Here is a 23522-nt window from a genome sequence, read left to right as displayed (position 1 = left end):
AAGTCTTCGGTTCTGAAGTGCCTGTTCTGCGCATGCGCCAACTGCATGCACGCGGTGAAAAGACTTCCGGGGTTGTCGTCTTCGGAAGTCGAAACCTTCGGAAGTCGAGTCGTTCGGTTGTCGAGGTACCACTGTAGAAACAATAACTCAATAACCACCACCCCCCGCCCCAAAAAGAGCCACATTTTAAAAGTGTATAGGTTGTTGATCAGGTCAACCAAAGGCCTGGTTAAAAAAGAACATTTTAGCCTTGTGCCTAAAGGTGTATAATGAAGGTGCCAGGAGAACCTCCCTGGGAGAGCATTCCACAAATGGGGAGCCACTGCAGAGAAGGCCCTGTTCTTGTGTTGCCACCCTCCGGACCTCTCGAGGAAGCAGTACATGAAGGAGGGCCTCATAAGATGGTCTCAAGGTCTGGGTAGGTTCATATGTATTGCGGTCCTGAAGATGGCTAAGGGAGCAGGCAAATTAAATTCCCAGGATAAGGAGTTCCATAGCCTTGCTGTGACTACCAGTTAACCAGGTCTCTTCCAATGATTAGATGCGGAGATCTTAAAGCAGGGAAGGGGAACTTCTACCTTATGTTCAGAGCTCTCCCTGGGCCACAGCCCTCACCGACTTTGCTTCGCTTTATCCTTGTGAGGTTTGGACTGGCTGGAATGTGTAACTGAACTCTGATGCTGCTTCTTGCTTGCCTGAGTGGAGAAAAGAGAGACATGTGTTGAGTGTGAAGAAATTAGCCTCCTGTAGAAAGGTAACTTTTTAATATTCTTTTCTCGTTTGTATCTGGCCTCACACACCACTGGCCCGTGGCCCCCAAAAGCTTGTCCAGAAGATAACAATAACAATAACAATAACAATAACAATAACAATAACAATAACAATAACAATAACAATAACAATAACAATAACAATAACAATAATAATAATTTATTATTTTATTCCCCAGCCACTCTGGGCAGCTTCCAACAGAAAAATAAAATAAAATAATATATTAAACATTAAAAGCCTCCCTAAACAGGGCTGCCTTCAGATGTCTTCTAAAAATCTGGTAGCTGTTTTTCTCTTTGACATCTGATGGGAGGGCGTTCCAAAGGGCAGGCGCCACCACCGAGAAGGCCCTCTGCCTGGTTCCCTGCAACTTGGCTTCTCGCAATGAGGGAACCGTCAGAAGGCCCTCGGTACTGGACCTCAGTGTCCAGGCAGAACGATGGGGGTGGAGACGCTCCTTCAGGTATACTGGACCGAGGCCATTTAGGGCTTTAAAGGTCAGCACCAACACTTTGAACTGTGCTCAGAAACGTACTGGGAGCCAATGGAGATATTTCAAGACCGGTGTTATGTGGTCTCGGCGGCCGCTCCCAATCACCAGTCTAGCTGCCACATTCTGGATTAGTTGTAGTTTCCGGGTCACCTTCAAAGGTAGCCCCACGTAGAGCGCATTGCAGTAGTCCAAGCAGGAGATAACCAGAGCATGTACCACTCTGGCGAGACAGTCTGCAGGCAGGTAGGGTCTCAGCCTGGGTACCAGATGGAGCTGATTGACAGCTGCCTTGGACACAGAATTGACCTGTGCCTCCATGGACAGCTGTGAGTCCAGAATGAAGGAAGGAGGGTCAGTTTTGCTTGCTTTGGTAATTTTAATTATTATTTCATTTATTTCACACCTCTCCTCCAAGTAGCTTGAGAAGGCATACACAGTTCTTCTCCTTTCCAATTTTACCCTCAAAACAAACTGGGAGGTAGGTTAGGCTGAGAGGCAATGACTGGCCCAAGGTAACCCCGTGACCTTTATGGCTACGTAGGTACTTGAACCCTAGTCTCTCAGGTCACGGCCCAACACTACAACTGCTACCTCAAACTGGCATTCAGTGTGGTTTTAAGGAACAAATTAAGCCTTTGTGAGAATTTTTTGCTAATCTTATTAGATTGTATTGCCTTCCCCCAAATTTCCTATAGTTTTCTTCCAGAGGAGGGACATGTGAAAGGCTGTTGGTGTTGTTTATCCCCCTCCTTTTGGGGAACTTTCCCCCTCCGCACCTTGTGCATGCGAGTTTTGTGTACTGGAAAAAACAACCCAATTGTTGTGTGAAAATTGGGCTTAGCGCTCCCTCCAGCACCGTGGCAAGAAAGGGGCTGTGATCCTATTTGAGCAATCGCAAGGGAAACTGCATGGCGAGGGCTGGTATGAATGATATCTGTTTTGATACCGAGGGTGATAATGAGAAAGTAGATGGGAAATTACTACCACCACCACCAAAAATAAATAAATCCCTGACCGCATGAGACCACTGGAGCAGGGAGGGAAGGAGGATTAGAATTGGAAATAAGACTAATTTAGAGAGCTAATTATTATCAAATAGGTTTTGCCCTGGTCCCCAAGGCAACCTCTGCACCATTAGAAGTGAGCCCTGTGGTTTTGCTCAAGAAAGAGGGATTAACATACTTAGTCTGGAACGTGGAAACAGCAGCAGTAAGGAATTGAACTATCCTATACGATTCATGATCTCCCTGAGAGCCAGATGCATTCCTATCTCAAATTCAGTTGCACGGCTTTAAAGGATAATCAGAAAACTATGACAGTGCACTAAATTAGACACAGCCACCCCTTACCCCAGTTGACACCATCAAGAACTTCCTAAATTTCGACCTGGCACATTATGAACCAATCAGAGGGTGGGATCCGGCTAACTTGAGCCTCCCAAATAAGTACAGTGGAACCTCGGTTTACGAACTCAATCCATTCCACGGAGGCATTCGTAAACGGAGGCATTTACTCCCCGAAGGCACGCTTTTGCGCGTGCGCGAAGCGCCAATAGAGCACTTCTGCGCGCGCTGCGCCGATCACTTCTGCACATGCACGAGCTGTGCAGAAGCGATCTGTGCATCCGACGCCATGGAACCCAGGTGTAAACAAATCTGGGTCCGCGGCATTCGTAAATGGAGGCATTCATAAACAGAGGTAGTTGTAAACTGAGGTTCCACTGTACTAGGATTGGGTTGGGTTCCCCCAACCCACTAGAGCTGATTTGAGGAGGGTACGGAGCATGGGTGAGGAAGGGAGTGGGGAATTCTGTTGTACAGGCCTAAATCCTCATGCCGACTGTATGTGTTAGTTGACTACTGCCCTGAGGTTCACTGCACCAACAAGGGGCTCAGCAATATTAATATTCAGAAGTGGCTTGCTCAGTAGGTTTGAGCTGCTACGCTTGCTTGCCAGCAGGTGGTTACTGTGGCTTGCTGAGATGGAAAGGGAGAGAGGTGAGCTGGTGGGGAGGTCAGCTTGGTTCAAACGTCCTGGCTGCAGCACAGAATTGCCTAGAAATCACCTATATCAGCCCTGTGGCCATATTCACACCATGCATATTCACACAATACCACTTTAAACAGTCATGGCTTTCTCCAAAGATTCTGGGAGCTGTAGATTGTTAAGGGTAGCTGAGTGCTTTTAAAGGTAAAGGTAAAGGGACTCCTGATTCTGGGGTTGCGGCGCTCATCTCGCTTTGCTGACCGAGGGAGCAGGCGTTTGTCCGCACACAGCTTCCAGGTCTTGTGGCCAGCATGACTAAACTGCTTCTGGCAAACCAGAGCAGTGCATGGAAATGCCGTTTACCTTCCTGCCAGAGCAGTACCTATTTATGACTGTTTAAAGTGCAGCCGTAGTGCTTTAAGTGCATGGTGTGAATGTGGACTGTGTCTTCCATTTTCACCCTTTTTTCTACTGCAAAATCAGAAGCGGCATGAGGGATGGGAGAAAAATGGGATGGGATGGATGGGGACTAGTCACTGCTGCTGCTACAGGCAATACAAAACTATACTCTTTGCTCCCGCCCACGAGTTTCTCTTCTAGTGAATGTTAAGTCACACTACTCAACATGGCAGTATTCTGTGATACTCCAGGCTGCCTTTACACTCCCAGAGGGGTAATTAACCGCCGGCATAGTTCACAGTGGTCCTTAGGCTGTTTGTAAACCACTGTGCTTTAAGGCACATGCCATGCTTCAGCATGGAGAAAGGTTAGGGAAACGGTTTCCCCTCAGGCCATAATAGTCATCGACAAGGTCTCCTTCCACTGCGTGAACAATGCCACAGTTGGGGAAATGAAATTGCTTTTACGGTACTTGCTTTGCGACAGTGGGAGAAAAACTGGGAGGAAGGGGATTCGTTTTTTGAGGCTCAACGTGGTGAAAGTGTATGGAAAGTTTGGAGGCTTTGAGCATCCTGCTCTGGAGGGTAGGACTCGAACCAATGGCTTCAAGATACAAGGAGGGAGATTTTGACTAAACACCAGGAATAACTTCCAGACAGTCAGAGCTGTTTGACAGTGGAACGGACTCCCTCGGGAGGTTGTGGACTCTTTTTCCTCGAAGGTTTTTAAGCAGAGTTTGGATGGCCATTTGTCATGGATGCTTTAGCTGAGAGTCCTGCACTGCAGGGGGTTGGACTAGATGACCCTTGGGGTCATTTTCAACTCTATGATTCTACGATTCTGTGATACATGAGTGAGTTAAACTGCGGACAGGACACTTTTCAGGTGCAGATGTCGGGGTGACATGTCAGACTGAATGTTCCTTTGTTTTAGATAAGGGAAAAACCAAACTATCTTTCCTCCCCCATTCTGAAATAACTTGTTGTATTCTGAGATGAGCCTGCTGCATCAGGCCAATGGCCCCTCTTGTCCAGCATCCTGTTCTCACAGTGTTCTCTTGCCGATTGGAAGGTCTGCGGTTCGAATCCCTGCCTTGGAGTGAGCTCCCGTTGCTCTTTCCCAGCTCCTGCCAACCTAGCAGTTCAAAAGCACACATGCAACTAGGTAAATATGTACCACTGTGGCGGGAAGGTAAATGGCGTTTCTGTGCACTCTGGCTTCCGTCACAGTGTTCCGTTGCACCAGAAGCGGTTTAGTCATGCTGGCCACATGGTCCAGAAAGCTGTCTGTGGATAAATGCTGGCTCCCTTGGCCTGAAAGCGAGATGAGCACCACACCCCATAGTTGCCTTTGACTGGACTTAACCATCCAGGGGTCCTTTACCTTTTTACCTTTTCACAGTGGCTGACCAGATGGCTGTGGAAAGCCCACAAGCTGGACATGAGCTCAACAGCACTCTGCCCGCCTCCAATTCCTAGCGACTGGCATGTCAAATAGTACAACTGCGATCATTTGATGTTTGAGAGACTTGATGGTATTGCCCCTCAAACAATGGTATTGCTCCATGAAAATGAACAGAATCACTTCTTGAGACTTTGCGTGCCTCAAAACCACTTACTTAGCAGCAATCATGGCGAGACCATCATGAAGCAGCAGATGTATGCATGAATAGCTGGAAGCAGAGAAGCCTGTGGTATTTCATCCTGCTATGAATAAATTCATCTTTATATATAAATATCCTTCATCTCTGCATAAAAATATACACATAGTCACTGTATTGTTGTTTCTATTTAGCAAGACTTATATACTGCTTAATCCAAAAAGCAGCTCTTAGCACTTTACATAAAATTATATAACATGTCCATAATAAAATATCATTAATAATAAAAATTTCCCCAAGAAATTATATAGAAGAAATAAAGTTTTTTTTAAAAGGTATGCACAACACAATAACATGCCTAAAGAGGTCTTTATGATACAATGCATGTGTGTGTGTGTGTGTGTGTGTGTGTGGTTTTAAATGTGTTGTAAGTTACTTGAAGATTTTTGAGTAACTAACAACTATGTTATTCAGTGTATCTGAAGAAGTGTGCATGCACACGAAAGCTCATATCAATGACAAACTTAATTGGTCTCTAAGGTGCTACTGGAAGGGAAAAAAAATAATTTTGTTTCGACTACACCAGACCAACACAGCTACCTACCTGTAACAACTATGAAGTTTAATTTACAAGAACACAAGCTTGCCTCAACTTTTTTTTTAATGCAGGCATTGAAAGCGGTGCAAATGTTCGTTAGCTGAACATCTCAAAATAACCTATCCTTCCTTTATCTTTAATTTTAGTTGCTTGGATTATATTTGTTGACCTTAAAACAGGAGCATAATAACACTCAATGAGCTCGTTTATGAAAGCTCAGAGGCAGCAACACAAAGTAGTATTGATACAATTTGTAAGGGAAGCAAAACATCTAGTTGTGAGTGGATAATTATGGGATTCAGTATTCAGTTAATGGGCAAGGCAGCAATTTTTAAATCATGCATCTGTCCTTTTCCCCTTATCTTCGCCCCCCTCCCGCTTTCCTAAATATTAAACATGCACACTCACAGGAGTAGCTTTAGTAGCAGCATAATTAGAAGTGGGAATGAGGGAATCAGTCTGTTCCTGGCCTCTGTTACTGTCACATGTTTTCACCCATCAATCTGTCTCATCCTATCTACACATTAATCACCTATTCTTTTTTAAATAAATAAATAAAAATAAATATATATATTTCTTATTTAAATACATATTCACATTTGTACTTTGCCTCAAAATGCACACATCACACAAAGCACCCCCTTGCCCCACATATCTCTGCCTGGAAAATGTGTTCTTAAAATGTACTGCAATTCCTGGAGGTGCATTGCAACACCAACTCCCTCGAATCAGATACCAACTGACAAACACAGAACAACTTGATATTTAGGTGGCTATGGAAGATGTTTGTGGTTAAGGAGGCTTTCCCTGAAGCGTAACATAGTCATTGCATGGTTTATTGCTCTCAGTTTATTGGATATGTAATCTTTTGTCTTTTATTGTATTGTACACCACTTTGGCAGCTTTGGTTTGTGGAGTGATTTATGAATCTGAAGTTCAATTTATTTTCTGAGTTGAGAAATTTGGAATATGAAAAAGTCAATGGATGACTATGTTTCCATTCATGTTACTTAGTACTGAAACTTACAAATAATAATAATAATAATAATAATAATAATAATAATAATAATAATACAATTAACATCACCCTGCTTTTCAACAAGACATTGTTTTTCAAGAAAGATGTGCAAAGTCTGGTGCCTAAAAACATTTCACTATGAAGCGGTCACCTGCAGTTCAGTGATTCCCCACATGGGGAAACTGCATTCAGAACCAGCAGATCTTGATAATTAGGTAGCCTATCATTAGGTACCCCAATTTTTGTTTGTTAGTTTAGTCATTTAGTCGTGTCCGACTCTTCGTGACCCCATGGACCAGAGCACGCCAGGCACTCCTGTCTTCCGCTGCTTCCCGCAGTTTGGTCAGACTCATGTTCGTAGCTTTGAGAACACTGTCCAACCATCTCATCCTCTGTCGTCTCCTTCTCCTTGTGCCCTCAATCTTTCCCAACATCAGGGTCTTTTCCAGGGAGTCTTCTCTTCTCATGAGGTGGCCAAAGTATTGGAGCCTCAGCTTCACGATCTGTCCTTCCAGTGAGCACCCAGGGCTGATTTCCTTCAGAATGGATAGGTTTGATCTTCTTGCAGTCCATGGGACTCTCAAGAGTCTCCTCCAGCACCAGAATTCTAAAGCATCAATTCTTTGACGATCAGCCTTCTTTATGGTCCAGCTCTCACTTCCATACTTCACTACTGGGAAAACCATCGCTTTAACTATACAGACCTTTGTTGGCAAGGTGATGTCTCTGCTTTTTAAGATGCTGTCTAGGTTTGTCATTGCTTTTCTCCCAAGAAGCAGGGGTCTTTTAATTTCGTGACTGCTGTCACCATCTGCAGTGATCATGGAACCCAAGAAAGCAAAATCTCTCACTGCCTCCATTTCTTCCCCTTCTATTTGCCAGGAGGTGATGGGACCAGTGGCCATGATCTTAGTTTTTTTGATGTTGAGCTTCAGACCATATTTTGCACTCTCCTCTTTCACCCTCATTAAAAGGTTCTTTAATTCCTCCTCACTTTCTGCCATCAAGGTTGTGTCATCAGCATATCTGAGGTTGTTGATATTTCTTCCGGCAATCTTAATTCCGGCTTGGGATTCATCCAGTCCAGCCTTTCGCATGATGAATTCTGCATATAAGTTAAATAAGCAGGGAGACAATATACAGCCTTGTCATACTCCTTTTCCAATTTTGAACCATTCAGTTATTCCGTATCCAGTTCTAACTGTAGCTTCTTGTTCCACATAGAGATTTCTCAGGAGACAGATGAGGTGATCAGGCACTCCCATTTCTTTAAGAGCTTGCCATAGTTTGCTGTGGTCGACACAGTCAAATGCTTTTGCATAGTCAATGAAGCAGAAGTAGATTTTTTTCTGGAACTCTCTAGCTTTCTCCATAATCCAGCACATTTTTGCAATTTGGTCTCTAGTTCCTCTGCCCCTTTGAAATCCAGCTTGCACTTCTGGGAGTTCTCGGTCCACATTCTGCTTAAGCCTGCCTTGTAGAATTTTAAGCATAACCTTGCTAGTGTGTGAAATGAGTGCAATTGTGCAGTAGTTGGAGCATTCTTTGTCACTGCCCTTCTTTGGGATTGGGATGTAGGTACCTCTAATTCTGTAGTTCTATCCATGCTATTATGGAGCTTCTTCTTCTTTGGCAATCACTCATAGCTGAGTAAGATTGTCTTCCATGAACACCATGGGCAGGCAAACTAAGGCCCGGGTGCCAGATCCGGCCCAATTGTCTTCTAAATCTGGCCCGCAGATGGTCTGGGAATCAGCATGTTTTTACATGAGTAGAATGTGTGATTTTATTTAAAATGCATCTCTGGGTTATTTGTAGGGTACAGGAATTTGTTCATTTTTTCCCTTCAAAATTTGGTCCAGCCCCCCACAAGGTCTGAGCGACAGTGGACCGGCCCTCTGCTGAAAAAGTTTGCTTACAGTGAGTCTGTAAGTTTTTGTGGAGGCCAAATCTGGATCCACATATCCCTCCACAGTAGAGACATAGGTTTCTGGGCGGGAGTTGATCATGGTGAAGGTTTGCCTTCCTCTTAGCATGTTTCTCCCTTTCGTCCTGAGTTTGAGTGTCTTCAAAGCCCATGGCACCTTTGGTAAAGGCTGTTCTCCAATTGGAGTGCTTGCAGGCCGATGTTTCCCAAATGTTGGTGTTTATTCTACTTTTTTTTTTTTAGATTTGCCTTGAGAGAGTCTTTAAACCTCTTTTGTTGACACCAGCATTACACTTTCCATTTTTAAAGTTTGGAATAGAGTAGTTGCTTTGGAAGACGATTATCAGGCATCTGAACAACATGACCAGTCCAATCACTCCTGTGCACCAAGAGTAGGTGAGACAATGGTGTTAAAGCCAACTTGGATGGCTTTAAAAGAGGATTAGTTACATTCGTGGAGGGCAAGGCTACCAACAGTTACTAGTCATGCATGAAAGTATGTTCTCTAGACTAGTGCTGTTGCACTCATATCCAGCTTGCAGGCTTGTCACAGCACCTGGCTGGCCACTGACCATTGCTAGACTTGATGGGCCATTGTCCTCGTCCAGCAGGCTCACCTTATGTTCTTATGACCTACCTGCATCTTTTCCAACTGTACCTTTCCCCCAGAGACCGCGCCTGTTTCCTGGTACCTGTCAAATCCCTATCCAACCCCGGGCAGCACCTCTTTAATCTTCTACCTTCAGGCAGGAGATATAGAAGTGTAATCAGTCATACCAACAGGCTAAAAAACAGTTTCTATCTGTGGGCTGTTAGGCTGCTGAACAGAAAATAATATAGTGCAACTGACTTTCGGGGTTGGTGTGTTGTGCGACAAGCACACAGAGTGCAATGAGAGTGAGTGCTTGTGGGGGGAGGGGAGGGAAGCTTGGTTAATCTGATTGTACACAGGTTGTACATTGACAATAAAGGTATTATTGTTGTTGTTGTTGTTGTTGTTGTTGTTGTTGTTATTATTATTATTATTATTATTTTCACAATTTTGGGGGTCCCTTGAACTCCCCCCCACACACACCTGTGTTAGTGAATGCACACACCTGCATTAAACCATAGCTACTTCCCTTGCTATGGTTAGTTCCAGAAGTGCCAGTCCAGATTGTGGCAAAATATGTCCGAACTGCAGCTATACAAGAATAAGTGCAACGCAATCCACTGTGACGTGAAGCGTTAGCAAAAGCAAACTGCTATAGTCCATCTGCCCACTAACACAGACTATAGCCAATGCAAAAGAAGCTATTGCCTGGTAATGGACGGCATCCTGTCCTCCTGTAAGCACTGACCTGCAATAAGGTAACCTTTTGCAGAATTTGGGCTGTATGTAGAAGGAGAGCAGAATTCTAGTGTTGCTTCAGCATTAGACCAGGCATCCCCAAACTGCGGCCCTCCAGATGTTTTGGCCTACATCTCCCATGATCCCTTGCTAAGAGGACCAGTGGTCAGGGATGATGGGAATTGTAGCCCAAAACATCTGGAGGGCCGAAGTTTGGGGATGCCTGCCTTAGACTAAGCCCTAAAGAGGAGCAACAGATCTGCCTCAGCTGCAAGCAGGGATGTAAGAATGCCTTGTTCCCCGTCCCATGTTCTTTGTGTCATATGCAGCACCATTTCTAGTGAATGATGCCCATTGGGACTGGTAGGTCAGAAAGCAGGGAGTCCAACAGTAGGTGGCGCCAGAACCTACAACTAGAGCCAATTAATTCAAGGTTTGTCCCCAGTCTTCCTACCTGTTGTGTTCTACAAGGTCACCACTGAGACTAAGGAAGAGAAAGCTGACAATTAGTGTGTGCCCCCACCAGACTGATTGGTAAGTAAGGAGGCTGGCAGGCGGGGGCTGAATGTGGGCATACGGGGGGTCGGTAAGGCTGTGTATCCTTTGCCTGAATGGACCAGCCTCCACTGGTCAGTTTCCAGACACCTCAGCACCACCCAGGGGTTGGTTCTTTTGTTTTTGTTTTAAAGACAGCTCAATTAAGGGGGGGGTGGCAAGGGGCTGGATGGGTGCCAAGAATGTTGCCTGAGGTTGCTGGTTAGAGTGTGGCACTGATAACACCAAGGTTGCAGGTTCAATCCCCGTATGCATAGCTGCCAAGTTATCCCTTTTTTAAGGGATTTTCCCTTATGCTGAATAGGCTTCCTCGCGAGAAAAGGGAAAACATGGCAGCTATGCGTATGGGACAGCTACATATTCCTGCATTGCAGGGGGTTGGACTAGATGATCCTCGGGGTCCCTTCCAACTCTAGAATTCTATGAATCTATGAATCTAATGCCCATTTGTGCTGCATTAGGGAGCCCAGGGGTAATGCAACCAACCAACCCATTTTTGCCTTCTCTTCATCGCCTTATGTTCTTTGGATATTTGCATAAGGTTCCAGTTCACCTTTTTAAGCCTGCAAACACTATTAATTGTGCGAATGCACACACACACACATACAGAGACTTTCATTTCCTTGCTAACCTTGACAAGAAACCTGATCTTTCGATAAGAAGCTGCAAGAGAAATTATCCTCTTCCCTCCTTCCCTCCTTTCTTTAATTGTTATGTTCACACTTTAAATGAAGTGTGCGAGTTGAGGGGTTTAATTTAGATTTAATAGGATAATTATTGCATGACAAATTAATGCCAAATAACTATTAACAACATTTCTACGAAGGTTTTAGGGAGTTTCTAACAGGATATCTATCAGATAGTTGGTGGTTTTACCTTGAGTAATATGTGGCTGATAATTGCCGGTGTTTTATTTTCACATCCATCTCAGTCCTGCTTCTGGTGTTTTATTATCAAAGAATTTAATTCCCGGCGCCCCAAGGTTGCTCGGCCTGACTAATGCTGGGTGGAAATTGTATGATGTTGTCCTCCAGGACCATTTTTGAAGAGCAAAAGTATGACTTGCCTATCGTGTCTGGCTCTGTTCATTCTCTCATACCCTTCAATAAGGAACCTGCCTCACACCACATCAGATTATTTGGGTTAGAGCAAGCTAACTTTTACGCAGTCGATCCATTGAAATTAATTGACCTAAGTTAGTCATGATCATGAAATTCAATGGATCTACTCTGAGTAAATGTTAGTTTACTCCAACCCTTTGCTCTGCATGGTGGCTGGGACTAAGGAAGAGACAATACTGAGCTAGATAAAGTCATGGTCTGACATAGGGCTTAGATAGACTTTCTCTTATCCTGCTGCTTCCCCCAGGGGAAACTGCTCTTTAGTGCTCAGCTGGAGCAAATGGCAATTAGGGTTTCCCCCGAATTGCCATTTGTTCCAATTTATTGCTAAAGAGTGGGTTTTTCCTTGGAAAGGAGCACGGCCAGGGGGAAACCACTTGGAGTCATGCCTAGAAAGTGAGGGCTAAGTGGAAAACCACTCAGATCCATCCTTTCTAGCAAAAGTGTGGCTGAGCCTTCAGTAGAAGGAAGCTTCCGATGTTCCCCCAAAAATCTGACAAGGACATTCACAGAATTCCAATCTCTTTATGACATCCTCAACAACAGCAAATGTGTAACATAGGAGTCAACTCCTAGGGGTCCTCCTAGCATAGGAGTCAACTCCTAGGGGCTGAGGTCCCTTTGGCCCTTCCATTAATAAAATATTTGAGGGGGCTAGGCCTCCCAAATTTGATAGCCATTGCCGTTCAAATGGTGTGCATGCACCATGTCATGTGATCAATTATGTGGGACAAGGCTTACCTCCCCCCCAAAAAAATATTTTATTCAAGTTGGCACCCCTGTTTGTGGAAGTCACTAATACTCACAGCACCCTGATCTCTACAAGCATGGTTTCTGTAAAAGCAAACTGGAAGTCCTATAAACTCCATTCTGCCCCTATGCCTCTTCATTGTTCCAGAGTTTTGCTTAGAAGACAACAGAGCGTAAAGGAACCTTGCCACTCCCCAGACATCAATTGAGCATCATCCAAATTTCACTTGGCCTGGAGAAAGCAAGAAGGCTCAGAGATGCTACATGCATTCTGTGAAATGTTTTGTATATAAATGTTCCAATGCCAGTTTGAATCATAGAATCATAGAGTTGGAAGAGACCACAAGGGCCATCCAGTCCAACCCCCTGCCAAGCAGGAAACACCATTAAAGCATTCCTGACATATGCCTGTCAAGCCTCCGCTTAAAGACCTCCAAAGAAGGAGACTCCACCACACTCCTTGGCAGCAAATTCCACAGTCAAACAGCTCTTACTGTCAGGAAGTTCTTCCTAATGTTTAGGTGGAATCTTCTTTCTTGTAGCTTGAATCCATTGATTGCTCCATGTCCGCTTCTCTGGAGCAGCAGAAAACAACCTTTCACCCTCTTCTATATGACATCATTTTATATATTTGAACATGGCTATCATATCACCCCTTAACCTTCTCTTCTCCAGGCTAAACATACCCAGCTCCCTAAGCCGTTCCTCATAAGGCATTGTTTCCAGACCTTTGACCATTTTGGTTGCCCTCATTTGGACACGTTCCAGCTTGTCACTATCCTTCTTGAACTGTGGTGCCCAGAACTGGACACAGTATTCCAGGTGAGGTCTGACCAGAGCGGAATACAGTGGTACTATTACTTCCCTTGATCTAGATGCTATACTCCTATTGATGCAGCCCAGAATTGCATTGGCTTTTTTAGCTGCTGCATCACGCTGTTAACTCATGTCAAGTTTGTTGTCTACCAAGACTACTAGAAATTCCCTTGAAATTCACCGAACCTCAGAGGGTGTTGTCTCTTTCAAACGTCAAGATGGTACCTCCTGAGAGCCAAATGGTACACTCTCAGAAGTTGAACCAAGTTTGAACTTTGTTCTTTGGGACAGATTAATCTGCAACCAGGGCTCTTTTCAAAAGTTGTTATTTGTGAAGGAAGCCATCTCCCATTTCCACACACACCCAGCCCCCTCCAGGCCTTGAGTCTCACTGCTTTGCCATCTCATTTAATTTCACCCACAGCAATTAGTGTCCTTGACAGGCATTGTCTGAATGACAAACAATTCCACTCTGTAAGTGGAGGCAGGCTGCCTCGAATGTGAACAGTCCTTCAGAGATGACATCAGACTGTATTTCCCAGTGACAGTCATCTGTATCTAAGGTATGTGTTTTCCCTGGGATGCTACAGGTTGCAAATCACTCCCTTGGCAGAACTCCCCTGCTCCCCGCTCTTATCACAGAAATTCTGCCCTGGATTATTCATTCATTCATTCATTCCTACCTGGGACCTTGATATCTTCAAACTTTCGTGTCTTTCGTGTCCCCCTCCTCTTCTAAATGACAGTGTTTGAATGAATTCTGTTTGTCCCCCCCCCCCGGGATTCTACTGGGGAAAACGAGATGATATTTTCACTGAAATATCCCCAGTGGAATATGATGAATGTGGAGCATGTTTTATGCCAAATGACCTTGAAGTGTGTTATTCCGTAGTTCCTTCATTTGAGTAGTCTTTTTTTATTTATTTCTTCGCTGAAGTTGTTGTGGAATACTGGGCTAGAACAGGAGACTGCAGCAGAAACCGAGGTTGCCAACGTTTGTTACCATGCCTGCTCTTGTGCTTTTAACAGCTTCATGAGCTGCATACATTTGTATGTACACTGTTACATTTAGCACCATACGACAGAAAGAATCACTGGAAAATTGTCATGCACAAAGCGGCTCCTACACAGGAGCAGGCGAGCCCATTTTTCCTGGCCAGTTGGGCTGTTACTTGAGCCTTCACAAACAGGTGGGGCTCAAAAAGGTACCAGGGTCCTTCTTAGGGGTGTTAGTGAACCACAAGCGTAACATGAATCAATAGTGCGGTGCAGCCAGAGCCATAGCGAGGTGATCTTGCGCCCCTGGCAGAACCATCCAAATTTCGCCCCCTAGCCACCGACAAATTAGCTTTTCTTTCTGCCTCTCCTCCTCCACATCCCCCCCCCCCACATTCAATTCACCCTCTATTTAAAACAATTTCTTATGAGGCCATAATCAATATTTATATTTATGAACATATTTTAAAGACAATTTTGCACACACACCCATCAACTGCGCCCCTGGCGGGGGCCCGCCTCAACACCCCCTAGCTACAGCCCTGGGTGCAGCAGTAAAAAAAGCAAATGCTATTCTAGGCTGCATCAGCAGAAATATACTGTCCAGATCAAGGGAAGTAATAGTACCACTCAAATCGCCTTAGTCATACCATACCTGGAATACTGTGTTCGGTTCTGGGCGCCACAATTTAAGAAGGATATTGACGAGCTGGAACATCTGCTGAGGAGGGCAATCAAGAGGATCAAAGAACAGTTGAAGGGGCTGGGCATGTTTGCCTGGAAAAGAAGAGACTGAGAGGAGACACGATAGCCATCTTCAGATATCTTAAGGGCTGCCACATGGAGGATGGAGCAAGCTTGTTTTCTCTTGCTCTGGTAGGACTCAAAGCAATGGCTCCAAGTTACAAGAACTAAATATCAGGAATAACTTTCTGATGGTAAGAACTCTTTGACAGTGGGACAGACTCCCTCAGAAGGTGGTGGACTCTCCTTCCTTGGAGGTATTTAAGCAGGGGTTGGCTCTGTCATGGATGCTTTAGTTGAGATTCCTGCATTGCAGGGGGTTGGACTATATGGTGCTTGGGATCCCTTCCAGTTCTACAAACCATATGCTGAGAGAAATTTACATGGCATGACCACACAAGGCCTTACAAAAAAAAAAAAGTTCACAAAGATCACTGGAGCCCTGCCTGGAGCTACAGCAAGCTGCAATTCCCAGGGGTATTTGTGCTGTCGGTAGACTTTGATGGACTATTTAGAACCCAAGGAACCCCCTTGCCTCATGCCTCTCCCCACTCAGTTGTTGGAAGATAGACTTTGCGAAAATGAAAAGAGAAGTTTGGTTGTTGAGTGGCAGCTCAGAATGCCACGTGCTTATTTACAAGCCGAGCTGAAATCCAAACACATTTAGGCTCTGGCTCAGACAATGAAAGGCTCTTCATTTTCAATTTCACCCCACCCCTTTCTCAAACTCTGCAACGTCAGTGCAGCAAAAGCAACCTTCTTACTAGAAAATGCTGTTTTCTTAAGAGACCTGAGTGTATGAAAGCTGAAACCGCCGAATGCTAGTGCAGGCCGGTTGGCTGTAAGAGGAGGAATGCCAGGGAGCAGAGTCTTTGTTATCCCTATTAACATTTAATATTTTCCTACATCAGATTTTAAAATATAGGCTCATTTATTATTCAACGTTTTCCCATCTGGTATTTCACCTGCTGTCAATCCTCGCAAGCTTGCCGTGGTCTCTCGGGGGTGCTTTTTTCATGAAAGCAGACGATACCAACAGTGCCAAAGACAAACAGAAAGACAGATGAGTAACCTTTCATTCTTCCAGACTGGTAAGTTTATGGACAAGATGACAACACTAACCGAAGGTAGTTTTTCTCTACCTATTGGCTCATCCTACTGTTAAAACAGGGGCAGATAACCATTTTGGGGGGGTTCAAGGCAGTGCCAGATTTACGTATAAGCTAAACAAGGTATAGTTTAGGGCCCCACTCTCTTGGGGGCCCCCAAAAAAAATTAAAGGGGGAAAAACTGGATGTACATTTCCAAAATATAAGATTAAAAACAAACAAAATAATACCTACATACAGCCACAGTGTTTTGTGTTGTGTAGGCTCCTATGATGTAAGCAATGGGCCCCGCTTGCTAGCCTGTTGCCTAAAATATCACTGGTTTGCTCATTTCTATATATAGGGTGCCTACATTCTGCATATGCAAATGCCTTTAGATATCTATTAGGTCCATAAATTACCATATATCATATATTCAACACAAAAAGTGATAATTTGTTATTGACAAAGGACAGGTGGACATATAAAGGGCCCCATTACCTTCAGTAGCTTAGGGCCTCATCAAACCTAAATCCGGCTCTGGTCCAAGGGCTTGGACAACCGTCCAGGGACTGCATGGGTGCAGTGGGTGTGGCCAAAATTTTACACATGCTCTTGAATGCAGGTACAACTAGGGATGGGCAAAGTTGTAAGTTTTTTCTTCTCAGTTTCTCATGTTCTCAGTCTTAATTTCAGTTCTCCACATTTCCACAGTGTTTTGCAATTGCTATTATTATTTTTAGAAGAAGTGCTCCAGCAGTTTCGTGTCCATTTCTCCTAATATATATATATTTCTGTATGGGATTTTGCCTAACGTACACGTTTTGGCAAACCCATTTCCCCTAATATAATACAGTTTTGTATGCCATTTTCACTAATAGACATAATTATATGCACACTTTCCGCAGTAGATGCCTTTTTGTGCATGCCGGTGGATAATTTCGCATTGCAAAGTTCAGAAGAGTGCAAATTTCAAAGGGTGGCAGTTTCCGAGAGTGCAAATCAGTGAATTTTGCCTTTAAATGAACATCACATTGGAGTTCTCCTCCACCCCTACACAGAGGCCACACGGCACCCTTCTGAGACTGATCCATGCAGAACATGTGAGGAGGGGCATTCTTGCCTCCTTCTTCACCCATCAAATTATCAATGACTGATAGAAATGCAGTTTGTATCCCCCTCAAGATGTTGGGCTGGGCAAATCCCTAATGCTAAGTCAAATTCATTTCTTTTGTTTTGTTTTGCCACTATCAAAATCATTTGGGTCTTGTGAGCTCAGGGGGTCAGGGAAATGCTTGTGGCGAGGTAAGCTGAATAGCACCCTGGTTAGCCACCTCTGTTGTAAAACAAAAAAATCAATCAAACAACAACAACCATAAGAGCAGGTGCTCCATGCCACCTTGAAACTGTTCTATCATGTTCTTTTATTAAGCTTTATATAGCACTAGCTAAATGCCAGTCATTATGATGGAGCAGGTTGCATTCCTTGCTGAGATGGCTTTTAATGAGCAGGATGTTCTCTCGCTGCAGCTCTGACAAGTATAGCATGTTATTTTTATACACACGACTGAATGACAGCTATCACTCCATGTAACAGAAAACCTGGGGCCTTTCTGCACTTACCATTTATGATGGTATCGTTGCTCTTTGACCCAATGTTTTGAAGAGTGAATTTGTAGCTCCTTTGACCCCCTGTCACTGTTATCAGAGAAGGAGCACGAAGTTTTCCTTTCTACACAAATCATGGGCTGTACCCAAATTGAGAAAAGTTCCTGGGCTGTAGTCAACCCGTTACATACCATCGTGATCCTCCAGCCAGGAAATCACAGAGTTATGCACATGTGCGCATGGATTGTCCTTTTGTGGCTTTTAAAAAATAAATTAAAAATGCCAGGTTTTCCAGAATCCTATCCAGCAATATCAAGTTATAGGAAAACTGGTGCTATTAACAGTAATCCTTCTAGTTGGTTAATTGGTTTGGCAACTTCCATGCACATGACATGTGATGCTAATTATTTCCCCAGAGAGTTAAATGATAACTAATCAAAGGCAGCTACAGTTGCAAATGGCAACAAAATATCTGTGAAAGGAAGAGGAGCAGGTTTGCTCAAGGGTGTTGCAGGTAGAAATACTGTTTGTAATGAAGTGAGAGAAGTAGTTTACTTGCTCGAATTAAGAAATAAGAAAGTTTTGAGAATGTAAATTCTAGATTAAAATTGATTACTTAATTGAGAAGGGGATTGTAACAAAAACACCGGGCCTAATTTGAATAGTTGTGTTGTTGTTGTTGTTTAGTCGTTTAGTCGTGTCCGACTCTTCGTGACCCCATGGACCAGAGCACGCCAGGCACTCCTGTCTTGCACTGCCTCCCGCAGTTTGGTCAAACTCATGTTCGTAGCTTCGAGAACACTGTCCAACCATCTCGTCCTCTGTCGTCCCCTTCTCCTAGTGCCCTCAATCTTTCCCAACATCAGGGTCTTTTCCAAGGATTCTTCTCTTCTCATGAGGTGGCCAAAGTATTGGAGCCTCAGCTTCACGATATGTCCTATTTGAATAGTAGAGTGCCTTTATTTCCACACTGTTCAGTGTGATACCAGCAGGTATATAACAGGACACAAAAGGTTTAAAAACTTCAGTTATTGCAAAAGTTTTTCAGTGTTAATTTTATGCATTTTTTTAAAAATCACCATGGTATTTAACAATAATATCTTATGTCCTTTACAGGAGAAATTGTGGATTTCAGAATTTTAAATACCCGTCATCATCCTTGGCTTCACTCAATTTTGCTTATAACACTTCCATTTTCTTCTAGTTGTGAGGGTGGGGGACGGGGACCGGGGCCTCACAAGTGGAGTAACCTAGGGTCTCTCTTCATCTAAATCAGGCCTACTCTGTAGTACGTTCAGGTGTTTTTGTTTGGGGGGGGGATTCCCATGGCATATAGCATATGGCCAAAAATATGCACATATATCTGTGGCAACTACAATATTTTCCCCTAGGGCAGAACGTGACCGGTAAGTTGCAGGAATGTGCACAATGCCATCTGTTTCATTTCAAATTGCCATCTTGAAAGTCTAACACGTACTGAAATTGTTACAGCGGCGCACACACAATCTTTCATCCAAGCCCATACGAACAAGGCCTAGACTGCAAGGTACATATTGCTGCTTTGATGTGGATCTTTCTTAATAGTAACAATAAAAAAAAAACTAGTGTTAACTCTTTTTGTTGCTTTTTTCTTGGACTAGGCCCAAAACCACTTCTGATATCCTGAAGACAATGGGCCAAAATGATCACACTAGCTCTTGAGCCTGCCTTGGCTGCTGCCTGTCTGCAGATCATATGGCAAGTGGAGCAGCATGTGGCTGTATCTGAACCCACAGAGGCAAGGCAGATGTTCTTGTAGGAGCCTTTTCTCCATTAGTGGGGGCTGACATTTTCTGTAGCTCTAGAAGCCATTGTCCCCCACCCACGAACACACACACTCCAGAACAATAGTGCCTTTATTCAGAATTACAAGGACTAGAAACTTGAGGAAGGTTTGTGGTAGAGCATCTGCTTTGCAGAATTCCACATGTTCAGTCCTTGGCATCTTCAGCATAGCTGCCAAGTACCCCGTATTTCCCGGGAACCCCCTGTTGTTACTTACTGTTCCCCGGAGGTCTCCCGTTCCAGCTCCTCTCCCGTTAATTTCCCTTATTTTTGTTCCTGTCGGAGGCCATTTTTCTGGGGCCGCTTTGCCCATCTATGGGCACCAGAAAATGGCCAGCACCGGCGCTGGAAGTTACGCCTACGCATGTCTGGAAGTGTGTAGACGCAACTTCCGGTGTCGCTTTGCCCATCTACGGGCACCAGAAAATGGCCAGTGCTGGCGCTGGAAGTTGCGCCTACGCATGTCTGGAAGTGCGTAGATGCAACTTCCGGTGTTGCTTTGCCCATCTATGGGCACCGAAATTGGCCGCCGCCGACACCGGAAGTTGCATTTACGCACTTCCGGACATGCGTGGATGTGACTTCCGGCCCCGGCGCCGGCCATTTTCTGGTGCCCATAGATGGACAAAGCGACACCGGAAGATGCACCTACGCAACTTCCGGTGCCGCACGGCTGCTGATCCCGGATTTCTCCGCCGCATATTTGGCAGCTATGATCTTCAGGTACAACTGGAAGGTTCCCCAGCCTTAATTCCTGGAGAGCCACTGCTAGTCATTGAGGACTGTGGGAATGTTCTTGGTGGCAGGAGAGGATATATTGTTCATTAATATCTTTCCTAACTTGTGCTAGCAAGTTCCTTTACTTAGCAGAGTGCATTCCCCTTTATACAGCAGAAAACTGGTTGCAAACTCGTGTGGGTTTCCTAAAACAATACACAATTCAATCTGGCTTGTCCAGATTGAAATGTGTTCTAATATATTCCTGGTAAGACCCCTTGAATCCCTCCTAAAAGAATACAGACACCACAGTCTTATTCATAAGCAGTAAAAAGAAAGTTTACTCATGATCAGGCAAAGCACAATGTGATCCCTCAAGGCAGGCTTAAAGCTTAAAGTTACAAGCATATACAAACAGGTTTACCCCATATGTGGGTTGATCTAATGACTGCAGTTAGCAGTCCGGGAAGTTTGCAGGACGAAAGGAAGATGGGAAAGAGGAGAGAGTGGCTGCATGCCTTGGGCTTTTACCAGGTCTGAAAAGGCCATGCCCACCCACTAGTCACATGCAAGGAAGGATGCTCCAGGCCAGGAGGAACAGGAAGTTTCAACCGGCTGGACCAAACATTTGCTTGCATGTCCACTCTAGCTAAACAAGGAATGTTGTACTTGACTGCTCTCAGTGGATTACATCCCACAAGGACAATACTGAGCTAGATGAGTGATTGGTTTGATGCACTATAAGGCAGCTTTCTGTGTTCCTATCAGCCCCCGACACCAGGCTAGGTAACAGCCTTGGGACATGTGTGCTTTGTGGTTCAGTAGTCCAAGACCCTAACACTAAATTCAGTTGTTCCCCTGCGGGCATCTTGATTTACAACTGACCCACATTGCATTGGCTGTTCGCACACCAGCATGTTAAACAGTGGCTTTCCCGACAGAGTTTACACTACCTGCTTTTAATAATTTTCTCCAGCATGAATTCAATGGTTTCTTTGAAGACAGGTCTGCAGCGAAGCAGTAGAGTAGATTTCATGTACCTAAAATGTCTGCTCCCTGGGTGGTTGTTAACATTCCCATATTTATGAGTTCTCTCTCTCTCTCTCTCTCTCTCTCTCTCTCTCTCTCTCTCTCTCTCTCTCTCTCTCTCGATTAGCTAACAAAATAGGCTGGCTGGGGGCATCAAGGTGCTGACATATTTGGAAAGATAAATAGGAAAACCTTCAATAGCCAGGTGAAGGTCTGGACCAAAGTAGTACCATACAGAGACATCATTCCATCCTGCTGAGTTTTAGGCTTCATTGCAAGCATCTACACCTGACTTACCTGAGAGAATAAGCCCCATTGAACTTGGGGGTGCTTACTTCTGAGCAAGCATCTATAAGGCTTGTCCAGATAAATTCTGCATAAGGACATAGGAAGCTGCCTTATACCAATTCAGACCAATAGTCCACCTAGCTCAGTATTGTCTACACTGACTGGCAGCAGCTCTCCAGCCTTTCTTCCCAGCCCTACTTGGAGATACCAGGGATCAAACTTGGGACCTTTCCACATGCAAAACATGCACTTTCCCACTGAGCTACAGCACTTAAATTTTTTTAATTGTCCAATTTAATTGTTACTTCATAAAAGGAAGTGTGTGCTGAAAGAGAAGGGAATCAGACAAATATGGCTCAAATCTGATGTAACAAAAGTTGACACCCACTGAAATAATTATGAGCAGAAAAACCTAGGTGGTGAGCATTAAGCTTGCACACATGTTTCTCCCTGCACATCTAATACACACGCAACAGAGAGGCTGTTAAGATATATAAAACTGAGGCAGAGCACTGCTGAAGTCAATTCTGCAAAGTTCATATCGCCTTGCAAATGGCTCCCTAGTGTGTTCTTTAAATATTAATTCACTTCAGGTTGTTAATCAGCTGGGAAGTGGAAGACTTGATATATAGATTGCACAGAAGAATGAAGAATAGCTTCATCTTCCTGTACAAGAGAGAAGGGTGGGGCTATCAAGGATGTGTGAAAGACCCCTGAGAAATCTTGCTTGTCTTGTGGAGAAACTCTTTTGATCTCCCTTCAAAAATTCCCCAGGCATTTTGACCAAACAAAACCCTTCAAACTTCCCTCAGACTTGGCTTCAGGTGGAATCTGATGGCACCTACAGCGCTTTTGAACAGAGACAACAAGGTCTTCCTCTAAATTCATGTAAAAGAAAAAAGAGGGAGTGGTTTTTTGTGAAAAAGCGCATCAAAATCTGAAGTCTCCACCCCCCCTTCTACACACTTCCCCACCAAGGATCACTGTAAAAGGACTGGATCTTTTGGTACCTCAGAGGGATCCCTGATTGGCTAAGGCAGGCATGTCAAACCTGCGGCCCTCCAGATGTTTTGGCCTACAACTCCCATGATCCTTAGCTAGCAGGACCAGTGGTTGGGGAAGATGGGAATTGTAGTCCAAAACATCTGGAGGGCCGCAGGTTTGACATGCCTGGGCTAAGGCCACTAAGAGGGACTTCACAATCTCCCACACCCTGATAAATTGTGCTAGTCTCATTGAAACCCCTGTGGCTCCCCCTGGCACATTCCTCAGATGTGTCACCTGAGTAAAATTCTCCAAATTCTTACTGAATTTCACTATAGGCAACAACAAAAATGATAATAATTATAGCAACTTGCAAGTGAGGGGAATGATGAATTGGCCATTCACCTCATCCCCAGACCCAGGAGCCAACAATCCACAGTACATCAGTCTGGTTGTGACTCAGTTTCTCTTTATTGGCCCTCATTCAGCCCATCGCTGCCTCCAGACACTGGTTAAGAACCAGAACAACTTCGCCTGACTCCAAGGGAAAGGAGAGAGAGGCCATTGCCATCAGCATACTAATGTGAAGTCAGCCACACCAACTTTCTTATGGAACAGTGAAGCTGTCAACAAAGTCCACTCCTGACCCTTGGACCTTTCATCAAAGCATTGAGTAAGAAAAACTCAATGAGATGAGACTGAGGATCTATTCAGTGCAGTATCACTGCCACCCTTCAGCACCTGTTGCCTGAGGCAGCCACTTCACTCTGTCTAATGATTGGGTCGGCCATGAAACTGCCTTAACTGGGAGGTTCTTTTCACCTACTTTTGTCTAATAGATGAAGATAGATCAATTGCCATAATTTTGTCCAACCCCCTT

The sequence above is a fragment of the Zootoca vivipara genome, chromosome 13 (genome assembly GCF_965207765.1).
Source record: "Zootoca vivipara chromosome 13, rZooViv2.hap1.1, whole genome shotgun sequence".
Taxonomy (NCBI): domain Eukaryota; kingdom Metazoa; phylum Chordata; class Lepidosauria; order Squamata; family Lacertidae; genus Zootoca; species Zootoca vivipara.
Note: the sequence above shows the minus strand (reverse complement) of the source record.